Here is a 10712-nt window from a genome sequence, read left to right as displayed (position 1 = left end):
TTGAACATACAGAGTGGGTATCACCAATCGTGATAGTACCCAAGAAAAATGAAAAAGTTAAGGTGTGCGTTGACCTCAAAAAGGTCAATGCCACCACCATAAGGGAGCACTATCCTCTACCATTCACTGAACATGTGCTGGAAAGAGTAGCGGGAAAGAAAGCTTTTTACAACTTCCTACATGGATTCTCAGGATACAACCATGTGATGATCGATCCTAAAGACCATCACACAACTCGTTTTGCTTTTGAATGGGGTCCTTATGCATATAGAGTCATGACCTTTGGGTTGACCAATGCCCCTGGAACCTTCCAACGCTTAATGTGTAAGGCTTATAAGGAATATCTCTGAAAATTCCTTGAAGTCTTAATGGATGACCTATGTGTCAATTCTTCTTGGAAGGAGCACCTTGCATGCTTGTTTGCGGAAGGTGCTAGAGCAATGTAGACTATACCTCATCTCGCTGAACCCTCTTAAATGCCAATTCTCGGTTAAGTACGGCTCATTCTCGAGCTGCCCCCACCTACCAACTTCATGGATGTCCAATGCTTCATGGGACACGTCAGCTATTATCGGCGGCGGGCAATTCATTTTTATGTACGCTGATATTGCTAGACCCCTTTACGGACTCCTTATAGTTTTCGAGCGGACAGAAGAATAATAAAGGGCCTACACCACACTTAAAAAAAGCCTTGGCAACAAGCGCTCCAATCCTTAGATCCCCCAACTGGGATCTCATCTTCCATGTCCACCTTCCATGTCCACATTGACGCCTCAGCATTTGCTATAGGATGCGTGCCGACCCAACCACGCGAACACAAGATGGACTTCCCCATTAGTTTTGCCAGCTGCCAACTCAATGAAGCTAAGAGAACTTACACCATAACTAAGAGAGAAGGGTTAGCGATGGTTTACACAATTAAGAAGTTTTGCCATTATGTTTTGGCGACCAAGTTTGTCTTCTTCGTAGACCATCAAGCCCTTTTGTATCTGGTTAATAAGCCATGTATGACAGGAAGAATCGCTAGGTGGCTACTTATCTTGCTCAAGTTTGACTTCACTGCCTGTTACGATGAGGAAAGGCTCTCAGCATGTTCTTGTAGACCACATGTCAAGGATCCCCGGCGAGCAGCCAGTGTGAGAGTAGATGATGATTTACTAGATGCCGCCCTGTCTAACTGCGCTTAATTCTTAAATGGGGCAAAGAAGTGGCTCACTTCTTAGCCAATGGCTTACCAGTTGATCCTCTCCTCAACAAGGACTGTGCTCGTTGTTTAATAAAAAAGGCGGCCCCTTACCAGCTTATCATGGGTTAACTTTACAAGGAGGGTAAGGATAGAATTCTAAAACGTTATGTTAGAGAAGATGAGTATGTCTTCCTCCTTGAACTTTAATGGCCGATGCTGTTGAGTACGTCAAATGATGCAATGAATGCCAACGCGTAGCTATTCCTCGTTTCAAGGATCACATGCCCTTGAACCCCATCATGTCTTTACAACCTTGTGAGAAGTGGGGCATAGACTTCGTAGGACCCATCAGTCCGACATCAGAGACACTCAAGCCAGATATATAATTGTTGCTATGGACTACTGCACCAAGTGGGTAGAAGCTTGCGCAACCCGCAAACTTGATGCTCATTCGACACCTAAATTTCTCTATGAGTCTGTGATCACACACTTCGGTTGCCCCCTCGAGCTTGTTAGCAATAATGGAACGCATTTCATCAACAAGGTAATCAAATTTCTCTTGCAAGAGTTCCTTGTTGTCACCCCCACAAGAAGTCCTCCCCTTACTATCCTCAAGTGAATCGCCACAAGCTGAAAGCACAAACAAAACCCTGTATGCCTTTCTCACCAAAACTGTGGAGGCCAGCTGCAACGATTGGGAACAGAAGTTATCGGTTACACTCTAGGCTTATAGAACTTCATATAAGGTAGCAACTAATGCTACCCCCTTTAGTTTAACCTATGATATTGAAGCAGTCATACCCTTGGAGTTCTCTATCCCAAGCTTACGTGTCACAGTACATGAAAAGCTCACCGAAAATGCTTTAAGCTGTCGCCTGTTCAAACTTGAAAAGCATGATGAAACCCACCTCTTTGCAGTCTACAGCATGATTGTAGAGAAGCTTAGGCATAAACAATGGTTTGATGACTAGCTCAAGGTAAGCATATAAATCAGGGCGACATGGTCCTCTTATTTAGCACAAAAACACATAAGAAAAAGCTCAAGCTCAGAGGCTTAGGACCCTTCCTAGTCTCTGAAATCACACCACAAGGCACTATACGCATTGAAACACTTGATGGTGTCGAGATGGCTAGATACTTCAATGGTAGCAAACATAAATGCTACTATGGCCCTCTCATCCACCTTAAAAGCCATCCATGACAAAAAAAACAATGAAAAATATACCATGGGGATATGAAAAAAAAACTGCACAAGAAGAGGCCAAAGCAAGGCAAGCCAAGCTGAGGCAAAAGCATGTCAACATGGCCCAAGTGGTCGATCTAGAAGAAAAAGATTGGGAGGTGAAGCCAACTCAGTTGTGGTTAGGAATGACCACCCCGACTGGCTTTAAAATAGCTCTTGTTGATACAGGGGCTAGTTACAATTTATTGTTCTATGAAACATGGCATTCCCTCGGAGAACCCACATTGAAAGAAACACCTGCCGTTGTCACCACACTTGCCTCATAGCATGTTCATTGCATTGGCACAATCACACTTTTATTCCACATTGGAAATAATCCCTTGGAAGGGAAGTTTTATGTGATGCCTATAGGAACAATGCATGAAGAGATCCTCTTAGGTAGGGGATGGATGGGCCATAATAGATGCAACATCGATTGGGATGCATGGACGGCCACCCTAGAATTGGCTTCTAGCCACGTTACCGTCCTAATGATAGATGAAGAGCTAGCTCCTGTTGCTTCCCCATTCCAAGCACTCCCATTTCCACCATCCACAAGTACCCCAACACCTCACCCTTATCACTCCGTTCCCCCAAAAAAGAGGCCACTCAACATGCCATCCACATCAATGCCTCTTGCACCCACACCACCACCACGCACAGTGGCAACGTGCTCTCACATGGCCAAATCACAAGCAGTTGTCCTACCACATCACACTAACCAAACTAACACTACTAACCATACTAACAAATCTCCACAAGGTTCGATATCTCATCACTTGGTGCCCAAGCAACTTCTTGCAGGGGACAAGGCTACTATGAGGGAGCATCTCCGTTGTGGATCCCCAAAAGGTCCTGCCATCCCCCTCACCAACAGGCATCCTGAGTTTTTCGTCCTCCCCAGTGTAGGCCCCCCATTCGCCAAACGTCAAGCCTATAGGGTACATGATCGATGCAAACCTACACGCTCTCCCAGGTATTCTGACCCTCGACCGAACCCTAAACCCATGCACTCAACCCTTCGGTGGATCCCAAAATCTCTTCTCCACGCCCAACATTACTATGAAGGTAACCATACCATATGGATCCCCAAACCTCTCCAACCTAAGCCCCTACCTCATGTCACACCACAGTCACCTACCCTTCAATGGGTACCCAAGGCAAGATCTGCAGTCAAGATTACTCTCAAGACAAAGGGAAGCAGAAAGTCCTATGTGACACAACCACCCCTATGCTAGTGCTGACAAACTTCCTTATAGATATACCTTCAACGTTGGGAACGCCCCCACCTCTCATTTGGAGGCTCGACAGTACTACAAGGCTACCATGAACTCCCTCCGCCTCAACTACTTCCTTGCCACCCTCATCGGAATCTCTTCAGGAAGTGCCACCCCCTACTTCACCCCATTACCTAATTGGAATAGACTCCTCTCTTTGGCAAACTGGGCACGCGATCAATACAAAACCCACAATGGGGTGCTGATGGCATAGCCTCTATGTACAAAACCTATTTACAGGGTGCACAATGGGGTGCTGATGGCATAGCCTCTATGTACAAAACCTATTTACAGGGTGCACAAAAAAAACATCCCACGGGCGTTCCTTTCTCAGATTCTAAGTGCCACGGTCATTCCTTCGTCAAACACAAAGCCCTCGGCCGTTCCAAGTTTTGCACGGACGTTCCTTTCTCAGATTCTAGATTGCCACAAACATTCCCAGTTTGGAACGGCCATTCCTTCTCTTGCCCACTGCCACGGTCGTGTCGACTCTCTATTCAAAGCCCCCTGCCATTCCAACCAGTTTTTGCGAGCCCGTGGGTGGCGGTTCGCTCAAGTTTGCACGACCGTTCGCTCAACTTGCCGCCTGTTCACTCACATTATTCAACTTCGCACGACCGTTCGCTCAACTTGCCACACCTGTTCACTCACACTGTTCAACTTCGCACAGCTGTTCGCCGATGGTCGTTCACTCGTAGTCTGCTGACTTTGCATGCCTGTACGCTTACAATCGCACACTCGTTCCCTGAACTTGCCACGGTTGTGTCTTCCTCACAGGGTTATAAATATGGGCCCCCTCCTTCTTCCATTTCCTCATTTTTCACTCTCAGCCTAGCCAAACTATTGCAAAGGTTTTCCCTTAGCTCTTACCCTCATAGCCAACTAGCACTATGTTAGAAGCTTCTGACTCATCCCTAGAAGTTCTCCACCACACTTCTCTGAGGAGGAAGAAACCTGCAAATGGCCGTTTTGAAGAATATGTTAAGCACCCCACCCAACACTCCCACCTAGGTGAAGCATCGATGAAGCAAGTCAATGGACACACTGTCCATTCTCTGATGAAGAATCACCGTAAAGTTGAGCACATGCTCCTTTACTACACCAGTCCATGCTATAGAGCTGTTGCAACTGACCCAACGGTGGTGCAGAAGTTAGAGTAGCATGGGTTGGGCCGATTGCCCACCCTAGAGCCTTGGGGGCCATATTTGTACAATGCCTTATACTTCATGCAAATCAGCACACCGGAGTTATCTTGGATATCGAGGGGCAAAAGCACCTTGTCCAGCTCAGTGTGGGGCTTGTGCGAGAGGCTCTTGCACTCCCACATATGGAGCAGCTATATGTCCACCTCGTCAACGCCCTTAAGCTCACTCGTGTCCTGGTACAGGAGCAATGCTAACAAAGATGGAGTTGAGTCAGGCAACATCGCCTAGGAAGACCTCGTGATATGCGAGCAAGAGCTCTGTAGTTTCTCCTCACCCCACTAGGTGGACTAACAGGTTTAGCAGGTGCAGCTTAACCACCTTAGCTCGTGTGCACCAGGAGCAACAGGTCAATTGGTCTAACCACCTCTTCCGGGAGCTACATGCTGTATGCTTAAACCCCCAAGGCAAGTTGGCGGTAGCAACTTTACTCACAGGGTCCTCTATTATGCGGTTGGATGGGAAGAGCTGCCACCACGAGCAATCTAGTTGAGCGAACCGGATACTGCTATTTCTTCTTTAACCCCTCTATCTACCTCTCCCATTTCCCCACCAACCAAGAGGCCACACCACAAACCCGCACCTACAAAAAATAAGCTCAGCCAACACCCCCAAGCCCACACATGAAGAGCTTGCTACCCGCTACAGCTACAAAAGCCACCAAGAAGGCCGCAGAAGAGGAAGAGGAGCGCTAGAGGCAGGACTTCCTTAACATAAGCTTATATGAGACACCACCCCTTGACAGATTCACAGAGATTCCTTCTCATGATCAGGCCGGGCCTTCCTCCCCCAGTGACACAGAATACACTCAACACTCTTAGTTGGGCTCGCACAGGCAGTTTAAGTTCCAGCTAGAATTATGCAGAGAGCATCCATGCAGCCCGTGGAGATGTGCCTAAATTTGCCCATGGCTTTGCCAACATGGCATGGGAACTAATCCAATAGATGACAGATTGCATCTCCCGACAATAAGAAGTAGCACAAATTTCAGAGAGGGAAATGCTATTAGCCAAAGCCCAGGAGAGAGTAGTGTTTGAGGAGTTATACTAGACCAATCTACAATTCATGGAGCTGCAGAGCAGAAAAGGTTCGACCATCAAACAGAGCAATTGGACACTACTATCAACAAAATCACTAAGCTCCAACAACAGGTCAACCAAGCCCATGCAGCGGTCCGCGAGACGATAGCACCACAAAGAGCTTACAGTCATTGAGGGACTACATCAAGAGGCCATGAGCCAGGCCCAAACAATAGAGGAAGCCATAGCCCGCACCACCGTAGATTTTGCAAAGCGTCGCGACTTAATAGAGGCTACCATCCATCACCTACATGAGCAGCTCGGAGACGCTGAGGCCCATGCCACCTAGCCTCCATCCACTACATCGGCTCCTTCGTCTAGCTCGCTCGACCAAAAGGTGGATGCGCTCATGGAGACCGACACACAAAGCTTCCCATTTTGGCATTCGCCCCTCAAACCCCTTATCAGCTTCTTGATCTATAGTTCCGAGCCATCCGCATTAACCTTCTCCAACACGATATATATATTGAAGAGTCCCTCTCTCGCCCAACCATAGTATACATATGCTCTATCCAAGCTCCCCATAGATAGCTTAACTCTCATCCCCCATTTTTTCTTCCAAAGGCTGCTCACCTTCCAACACCCTCACGATCTCTTTGAACTCCCCTTCCACCCCCCTCAAGCCACCCTCACAGCCTCTGGAGTTTACTACTTTTCTATGGCTTCCCTACTACCAATAGCCCAATCTATTGATCTCATTGATTTATCTTAACCAGATGGCATATGCCCCTACCCATATCTCCCCCTGATCTCTAGCCACGCGCTGCAGTACCTCTGCGCAAGTACCTCCGCGCACAGCTGGCTAGCACGTCATCCATGATGCTTACCTCTCCTTCCTAAATGATCCTCTACCACCCTACTCGGCGCCTAGCTTACTCATTCTCTACCACCGCTCCTTTGTTCAGATCGAAGTCATGGAGGCCACTGGCATATGCCAATTCGACGACACACACATTCCATTGGAGTATAGCGAAGCCGAAGGTGCCATCGCAGACAGTCAACTTTTTCTATGCTCATGATCCTCACGTTGAGCTACAACTGGCCCTTCCCTAGACGACAACGATGATGACACTGATAGGTAGGGCGGCTTGCCTCTTCCATCCCCACGATCTTCTTCGCCACCACCCCCTCCTCCCCCATCAGGCTCCTTGTCTGCACCCCCTCACGCACAATCCCCACCCTCACCACCCCCCTCAAGCACCTCCACTCTTCCTCTTTTTGGTGCCCAACCTTCTTCTCCCCCCCTTCACTTTCCCACTCCACCCCCATCACCCACACCCCCCTCGCCACCTTCACTATCCCTCAACTTAGGAATGCACACATCATTCCAGGATATACCCTCCACATCCACCAAAGCCCCACCTTTTCTCTACGCCGGCCTCACCACGCGCCCTTCATCATCGACACCCGTACCACCCCCATCGTCTCGCGGGCTCTGCAACAACCCACCAGTCAAAAGAAGGAGAGATCCCGCCATCCCACCACCACCATCATCTGAGCGCGAGGAGGTCAACCCTCTGCTCAATCCTATTGATTGGCATGATCCTCTGGACCACACAGAGTTCGAGCAGGCCATCGCCATCCTGCTCGATCGACAACTCCAAAATCACCCCATCACTCGTGTCACCAACCACCTCAACATACATTTCCTTCACCTGTACGTTGATGCAAAGCACACACCCTGGTGGCGTGACAACCCACCCCGAACCCGCGATGGATACCACCGGCCACCGGCCACCTACGTTGCTCGTCCCATAACGTTCGATCTCATGGGCGAGCAGCTGGCCTGGCGAGCGACGACCCTTCCTCAAACAAACCCTTCGTATGGGAAATCTACTATAACGTGCCCTACGTAATGAGGATCAACCTCGATTACCTTCCCATTCGAAGACGGTGGGCCTAGAAGACATTCCACGAAGAACAACAACAGAACCCGAAGTTGCAATTCAACTTCCCATGGTCCGCGCCCCCATCACCACAACATCCGTGTACTGAAGAATCCATGGTGCTCAGCTAGCTATTCATGTGCCTTGCTGGCACATAGATCCCTAGCTATCCATTTGGTTGTTTGCTTTGCATTTGAGGATAATGGTCCCACCAGATGAGTAATGAAGGCATTGGCATTGTCCCAAACCGTGGAAAAGCTCTTTCTCGGAAGAAAACTGATATAAAACCTATTTTAATGGTTTTGGGCGATAAAAACATCCAAAAAATAATTTTTAGTGTTTTTGGAGCAGTTTTAGGGTTTCTTAAATTTTAGGATTTATGAAATTTCTGATCATACAGCTCCGTACATGCGTCCATATCGCCCATGCATATGCCCATACAAGTCTAAGGCTAACCATACATCTTAAAAGCAAGTTAGAGAAGGTATTGATGGCGAAGAAGAAGCTCTCCATGAGCATAATGACGCCCAAACACACTCCACAATCTCCTTCAATCTTCAATGATCTTATTCATAGAGAAGTCTAAGCCTTTTTATACTTGTAAGAGACCCTACTTTTTGCCAAAAAGCCTTCATGCTTTTTCTTTGCCATTTTATGCTTTGCTTTTCTCTTTTTGCCTTTGCTTTTGCTCTTTTTGCTTTTATTAATAAAATATTACTCAACTTTTGGTGCTTTACTTTTCTAGCTTTAAGGCCTTGCTTTTTGGCCTTGCTGCTTTTCAAGAAAGCACCTTTTAGCTTTTTGGTCTGGCTCAGTCTCCTCTTTCCAATGGTGCCTTGGCTTACGGTCAACCTTGTTTGACTTTTTTTCTTTTTTTTACTTTTTGACCAAGAATGGTACTTTTTTTCTTAATCAAACCTTATGGACCCTATCCCCATGTATTCTTCCACCTTTTTGGTGTCCGGGCATGGGTTTCATCATGTGAAACAAAGCTAGGAGGACCAAATAGTTACAATATGTGTGTGTGTGTGTGTGTGTGTGTGTGTGTGTGTGTGTGTGTGTGTGTTGCTTAGGCGGGTGAGTATTCATGAGTTTTCCAGATTCTTTAGAAGATGCTCTAGGATTTCCTACTGCAAACTGTTGTGGCCTTGTAGAATGTTTTAACTGGGGCCAGATTTATCCGATGAGGATTGGCAACGAGTTGAGAGACTGGGCCCAGGTCATGATGTTCTCCCGTATGATCCGCAGTAAACCATCAATCCCATAGTAGATTATCCAAGCAGAGTTTGTTGTAGCCCCGATGGTAGTGGAGGCACTCTTCCAGACAGTTACATACCTCCATCGCATCAGTCACATGGATCCCCCCAGGCACCCGAGGCTTGGCCCAGAGTCCTCCAGACAGCTAGCACTTGAGGGGCACTCTGGAGTATGGTATGCACTAGTTTCCACTAGGTTCTCAATATATGGACTTTGCATGGACCGCCTACCCCCCCTTCAATATAGTTTGGACTCTCCTTTTCTCTGGCTGTCTCATGAGGATACCAACCGGGTTATCCGGTCACATCTTCTCACCCTCTACACACATTGCACATGGATCACACCTCCGGAGCTCCCCACTCACTAAGGATGGATTCATCCAACAACCGGGCTACTTGAGTGTTCACATGTCCCATGCCATGCGGATTGCGATTGGCTAGATACGGGTCTCATCCCACCGCCTCAGAGTGGAGACACGTAGAGCTGAACGCATCTTCAGAACCGAGAAGCTCATACGGAGACCCAGAGAGGAGAGGATCTGCCGACTATGCCACACAGAGGTTGAGACGAAGAAGCATTACATATGTCGCTGCCCAGTATACTATGAGATCCGTGGGAGGCTTCACTGTCTATTTCATGAGGGATTCGGTCCACTCTCCAGGATCATTGACTTCCAAGACCAGCGTTGCCTGGGCCTCTTCCTGCTTGAGCTCCGCAGACATAGGGACACCTTCTTGAGAGAGCCTCGGCCCCAGCCACCTCGCCCCCTCCCACGCCAGCCATCCATCACCATTTTCTTCCGGACCCAGAGGACACCGACATAGTGGATCTCGTGGACCCCCCACGAGCTACTTTGGACCTACCTCGCCCGAGAGGAGTTACCTTGAACCGAGCCTATGCACTCCAGCGTGCTAAACGCCCTCAATCCCCCCGTCAGCCATGATCACCTCATCAACTCCAGATCCAGGACATGCTCCACCGCCATCGAGCTACCTTTCCACATGACATAGCTAAGGGAGACCTCTCGGCCATACTCATCAGCCCCATGCTTGATATTTTGGAGAGTGGTATACCATCTACTCAGAGCTGATGTTGCTCCCATGTTCTTATATTCTTAGTATTCCATGATGAGTTTCCATGGACAGTTTTGTATCACCCCAATGAGATAGCTATGTTTATGTTTTCTTTCTGTTTTATTTTCCATTACATGATGTGATATGCCATGGACATTATTGTATCACTTTGGTCTCATAGGCCCATTGGGTCTTTAGTAGACGCTTAATATATTTTTCTCTCTCTCTCTTGTACACACGCCTACATGTGTATATATATATGTGTGTGTGTGTGTGTGTGTGTGTGTGTATATATATATACATTTATATATATAATATGTATATATGTGTGTGTGTGTGTGTGTGTGTGTGTGTGTATATATATATACATTTATATATATAATATGTATATATGTGTGTGTGTGTGTGTGTGTATATATATGTATACATTTATATATATAATATGTATATATGTGTGTGTGTGTGTGTGTGTGTATATACATTTATATATATAATATGTATATGTGTGTGTGTGTGTGTGTGTGTGTATA

The sequence above is a fragment of the Cibotium barometz genome, chromosome 2 (genome assembly GCF_041138505.1).
Source record: "Cibotium barometz isolate CiBa-2024 chromosome 2, ASM4113850v1, whole genome shotgun sequence".
Classification (NCBI taxonomy): domain Eukaryota; kingdom Viridiplantae; phylum Streptophyta; class Polypodiopsida; order Cyatheales; family Cibotiaceae; genus Cibotium; species Cibotium barometz.
The sequence above is the reverse complement of the archived record's forward strand: the minus strand, read 5'-3'. Positions refer to the sequence as shown.